This window comes from Macrobrachium nipponense, chromosome 1, assembly GCF_015104395.2.
Source record: "Macrobrachium nipponense isolate FS-2020 chromosome 1, ASM1510439v2, whole genome shotgun sequence".
NCBI lineage: Eukaryota > Metazoa > Arthropoda > Malacostraca > Decapoda > Palaemonidae > Macrobrachium > Macrobrachium nipponense.
The window spans coordinates 17,255,694-17,262,211 of record NC_087200.1 but is presented as its reverse complement, the minus strand read 5'-3'; positions in this window follow the sequence as shown (position 1 = coordinate 17,262,211).

Here is a 6,518-nt window from a genome sequence, read left to right as displayed (position 1 = left end):
AGCTCATAACAAAATTAGTAATATATAAATTATTTTTTTGGAGTAGGGGCTAAAAGATATAGAACGGAATGTAACATTTATACCAAAGGCAAAGCGTTGGGACCTATGAGATCATTCAGCGCTGGAATAAAAATTGACAGCAAGACGATTTTAAAGGTGTAACAGGAGGAAAACCTCAAAGCAGTTGCACTATGAAACAATACTATAAGGAGAGAGTGAAAGCAAGATGAAAAAAAAATATAAACGGAGGTACAGTAAAAGGAATAAAAGGGGTTGCAGCCAAGGGCCTTAGGGACGCTGCAAAGAACTCTACTAATGCCTACAGTGTGCCACGGGAGGTGCACGGACGGCACACCTTCCTTACTGGGGATTGTGTGTTCATGAATACGGTGAATACTCTGATATTCTCTTACGAAAGAAATAGCAGTGCGGTAGCAAATATTTTCTTCTATCAACGTTAAAAAAAAAAAAAAAATTATGAAATCGAGGACAAAGATCCTTTGATAAGGAGGCTTGAGGAAAAATAAGTGGCTTTCTTACCTAAATAAATCTGCATTGTAATTTCTTAGTCTAAACATCCATATGTATCAAAGTAAAACATTCGTCATTTCGAATGTTTTCAAAAATTAAAGCAGCTCATGAGATGCCACAAAGAATAAGGAATCCGGCATAAATGAAATCAGATTTAAAACAAACAAAAACAGTTAATAAATATATAAAAACATATATACACATACATACACACACACACACACACACACACACACACACACACACACACACACACACACATATATATATATATATATATATATATATATATTATATATATATATATATATATATATATATATATATATATATATATATATATATATATATATATATATAAAATATATATATAATAAATATATATATACATATATATATATATACACACACATATAAATATATATATATATATATATATTATATATATATATATATATATATATATATATTAACCCATATTTATGTTAATACGCTATAAAGCGAAAATAGTTTTTTTTTCAGTCACCAGGATTTTACTACACTTAATCATGTTTTCAAAATAAAACCATGGGCTAAGCCAAACACGGAAGGAAATGCTACAAGAAATAAAAAAATATTTTCTTGCAGTATTTCATTTCATGTTTGGGTCCACGTTTTTATTTTTTTCTTTTAGTAGAGAAGATTATTGGTAAGAAAAATCTTCCTCTCAAAAAAAATAATTTTTCACCTTTTACTGCATTTCAATGAAAGCGTTTGAAATTTTTTTAATATATTTCATAACTTTTAGTTTTCACAGAAGTTGTAACCAATTTATGATAGTAGCTAACAAAATTGACTCATTAACTTATCCTACAGTAAAAAAAATTTATACAAATCCGTAAAGTTAATGACATTTCTACTGAGTGAAAGTAGTTTAGAAAAATCCGAAGAGTTTCATACGAATCCTGAGATACTGGGAAAGGTCACTGTAGGGTCATTAGAGGTCAATGCTGACCTCCTGATCATTTAGGGTTTTCTTGTCACTACAACTGAATAACCATGCAAAATTTCAAGTTCATCGGACGAAGGGAACTGGTTGAAAATTGAGTTACACGTTTTTACCCAAACAGACAGACAGATGCAGAAGTCAAGTTAAATAAAAGTACGTAAAAAGAAAGGAAAAAAAGCACACAAGTTAAAAAGATCAGATTATCTTGTGATATCTATCTGATCTTTGTTGGAAATAATGTTTTGGTGATGCGATCTGATATGCTCTCGTGTCCTGAACATTTAGAATTATATGAACATCTGAAACGAACTGGAACACAGTTCGTCAATGACTGCCTAAGTTGACTAAAATGCTTGTAATCGCCCTTTGGACTTATAAATAGCATATCCATCAGAGAGGAAGGGATTATAAAGTTCATGCCAAAAGCGAAGCACTGAGACCTATGAGGTCATTCAGTAATGAAAGGGATATTAAAAGCACAAAGGTTTGAAAGGTGTCGCAGGAAGAAAACCTCGCAGCAGCACTATGAAACAATTGTTAGAAGAGGGTGGATCAAAGAACCTTAAGTAATGCCTACGGTGCACCGCATGAGGAGGACTGATGGCACTACTCCCATATTTGGACCCATATCCAAGAAAGGACTCCAAACCATTTCAAAACCGAGATATATTTGATAACTGCCAGTGATTGGTGTAAACATATACTGACAAAATATACAAGACACTAAATAGCCAACGTTAGGTTACATAAAATACGAATTTCCCACTTTTTCGGTTAAACTTCTTTATATGACGAAGGATAAAACTCCCAGGTGACATTTTCACTGTCCTATCAAAATTCTATCAGAAAAAGATATTTGTTCAGAAATGGAATATAATCAGTCTTAAAATATGAAAGGAATTTGTGTCGTAATGAACTTGCTATGTCTAAGGTCTCAATAAATAAAAATTATAATATATATATGATATATATATATATATATATATATATATATATATATATATATATATATATATATATATATATATATATATATATATATATATATATATTATATATATATATATATATATATATATATAAAGAGCAAATAAATAAATTTAAATAATCAAATACATTAACAAACAAACAAGTAAAAATAATTTAACAGATAGATAGAAGATTACAACTAAATAAAAGAATGAATATTTTTTAAAAAATTAGGACGATTAAAAATAAAAAAGGGGAAAAAATACAAACAAAATTATGAGCAGCTCCCATCCAAGAGAAAAAGCAAGTGGAGGAATCCTCTTTCGCAGGAAAGGAAAATAAGAGAATACTGGAAACGAGTCTGATTAAGGCTCTCGGCGGGAGAGGATTGCCAAACCGTGTCACCACCACCTGAGGCTGAAAAACACCAAGTGGCTTGCCCATGGCTGATAATGAGCTGGCGGATGTACGATAAGGTTGGGGCGTGGAGATCCTCAGTGCATATGTTTATTTTTTCTCTCTCTCTCAATATGTAACTCTCTCTCTCCTCTCTCTCTCTCTCTCTCTCTCTCTCTCTCTCTCTCAATTTAAACCACTAATATAAACAGAAAAATATTTGAAATTGGCTCTCTCTCTCTCTCTCTCTCTCTCTCTCTCTCTCTCTAATTATGTATTTGCAATACAATAGTTTCTCAGACAAGTTACACTGATGCAATTACTGCACGTTTTTCTACGGCAAAAATTAAGGTAACATCATATTTCATTAAACTGATTAGCTCTTAATTATTTTATTATTCTGTTGTATGAAGACTGGTAGTCCACACACACACACACACACATATACACATATATATATATATATATATATATATATATATATATATATATATATATATATATATATATATATATATCATCATCATCATGGCTATCACTCGATTCGAGTGTGAGTGCTCTGGGATGTGGTTATTGATGGGTTCTTATGGGGCTAATGAGACCAATTCTCGAGCCACACACTCTGTCACAATTGGGGCATGTGTTGTTAGGTGGGAGTGGAGGCTGTGGATGGACCTGACGAGCTTCTCTTGCAGCTCTACGGTTCTCCAGATGCTGCTTTCTGTTCATTTCATAATTTTTAATTCCATCTTTCACTTTAACTCTCCAAGCAGATCGCTCCACTGCATCGGTCTCCCTTGTTTTATAGTTAATGTCTCATAGTTTTAAGTTGTCTTTTAAGCTGTCTTTGAATCTCTTCCTTGGTTTGCCAACATTTCGAGTTCCGTCACTTAGCTCTGAGTAAAAAAGCTGCTTAGGAAGGCGGCTGTCTGCCATTCTGACAACATGGCCTGCCCATCTCAACTGGCTTTTTATTATAATGGCCTCAATACTGAGGCAGTCAGCCCCTTCAAGAACACTTACATTAGTGCGGCGGTCTTCCCAAGTTATTCTCAAGATGTTTCGCAAGGACCGCTGATGGAATTTCTCAAGGGCTTTAACATGGCGTCGGTAAGTTGTCCAGGTTTCGGAACCATAAAGAAGGGTAGGTAGGACTATTGCCTGATATACCTTTATTTTAGTGTTAACACACAAGTCATGATCATAAAAAAATTTCTTGCGCAGTTTTCCAAAAGCTGAGTTAGCACATCTTAGACGATATTGAACTTCATCATCTATATTGGCATTTGAAGATAGATGACTGCCCAGGTATGGGAAGAGGTCTACAGTTTCTAGAGCTTCTCCACTAATTTCTATAGTAGGTGCAACTCTTATGGCTTCAGTATGAGGTGGCTGATATAATACTTGGGTTTTTCTGATGTTGATGGAAAGTCCAAGACGAGAGTAAGCATTTGCAAATGCATTCAGTATAATTTGCAGATCATTTTCGGTTTGAGCACAGATAGCGTTGTCATCTGCATACTGAAGCTCAACAATAGCAGTAACATTGACTTTAGTTCTTGCCTTAAGCCGGTTGAGATTGAATATTCCTCCGTCTGTTTCTGTAATTGATGGAGATACCTGGAGGTAAATTCATCTTGAATGAGGTGCAAAAACACAGTAATAAATATGGAAAACAAGGTAGGAGCAGCGACACAACCCTGTTTTACGCCTGACTTAACTTTGAAAGGTTCAGTAAGGCTACCATTAGCCATTACAGTCCCCGACACATCATCATGTAGTAGCACGCTTGACACTGTCAAAAGCTTTAGTCAGGTCAATGAATCCCATGTAATTTTTAAAGTTGTTCTCGACATTTTTCTTGCAACTGCCTCGCCGAGAAAACCATGTCAGTTGTACCACGAGCAGGTCTGAAACCACATTGAGACTCGGGTAGGATCTTCTCAGCTAGAGGTGTTAGTCTTGTTGTAAGAATTCTTGCCAAGACCTTTCCAGCTACTGACAGGAGGGTAATTCCTCTGTAATTTCCACAAACTGATCGGTCCCCTTTTTTCTTATACATTGTGTTGATAATTCCATTTATGAGGTCATTTGGGAATTTCCTCAGCATCCAGATTTTTTCAATTAGTTGGTGAAGTTGACGATGTAAGGTTGTCCTCCATATTTATATATTGGCAGGAATGTTCGTCAGCGTACGCAGCTTTGTTGTTCTTCATAGAGAAGATAGCCAACTCCACTTCCTCTAGAGTTGGTACCACTGCAAGTATCATATCCAGTGGGAGATGAGGGAGTTGTTGTAGTACATCCTCGTCTATCACAGGGTCTCTATTAAGTAGTTCTTCAAAATGTTCTTTCCAACGAGACAGGATTTCATTATTGTCTTTAAGGAGTCGAGTGCTGTCTTGACTACAAAAGGGTGCTAGCCCTTGGGAACTTGGCCCAAATATAGTTTTCATTCCACTGAAAAGGCTTCTCATGTCATTTCTGTCAAAGAAGGATTGGAGCTCATTTGCTTTGTCTGTCAACCACTTATTTTTCATTTCCCTTGTGGCATTTTGTATCTGAGCTTTTGCCGTGCGGTGTATTTTCTCTTTGTTTCAGACTTTGCGTCATCAGATGTTCACATATCTTTCTGGCCTTTTGAATAAGATCTTGAATAGTTGCATCATTCTGATCAAACCAATCTTGATGTTCGTATTTCTTCAGACCAACTGATTCTTTACATGCGCTGATTATGGAATCCTTAAATCTACTCCAGTGATCAACAATATTGGGTGGATATTCCTGTTCTTGTTTTTTAGCGAGACACCGCTGAAGTTCAGGCTTATTCGAGTGGTTCTTAAGTGAATCAACGTTGAACTTCAGTCGCTTTAGTGCATGCGCGTTTCTCTTTTTAGTCAATATCTTCATCCTAATACAAGAGTATACCAGGCGGTGGTCAGTCCAGCAGTCTTCGGATCCTGACACTGATCTTGTAAGCAATACATCCTTTTGATCACAAGATCTTACTATAATGTAATCTAAGAGATGCCAATGTTTAGATCTTGGATGTTGCCAGGTGGTTTTAAGTTTATTTTTCTGCCTAAAGAGAGTATTAGTTACTACCAGATCATGTTCTACAAACTTCGAGAGTAGGAGTGTTCCATATGCATTAATTTTTGCCAACACCTCTTTTCCAATGGTACCTCTCCAGATGTCACTGTCTCGTCCTACTCTGGCATTAAAGTCACCTAAAAGGATTACTTTGTCTTCATTTGGGATAGCTGTGAGAGCTGTGTCTAAAGCGGCATAAAATAATTCTTTTGTTTGATCCTCTGCAAGAAGGGTTGGAGCATAAGCACTGATCACTGTGGCATGTTTATATCCCTCAAGATTTAGTCTGAGTGTCATTAGGCATTCATTTATGCCGCTTGGGTACTCTGTTAAACTGAAAAGCATGCATTTTTTTACAGCAAAACCTACACCATGCTGTCTTGGTGTTCCAGGTTCCTGTCCCTTCCAGAAGAATGTGTAGCCACCACCTTCTTCACACAGTTGTCCCTCACCGGCGATAAGTGTCTCAGAAAGTGCCACTATATCTAAATTAAGTCTATGGAGCTCCCTAGCAACAAAGGCAGTTCTGCATTCGGGTCTG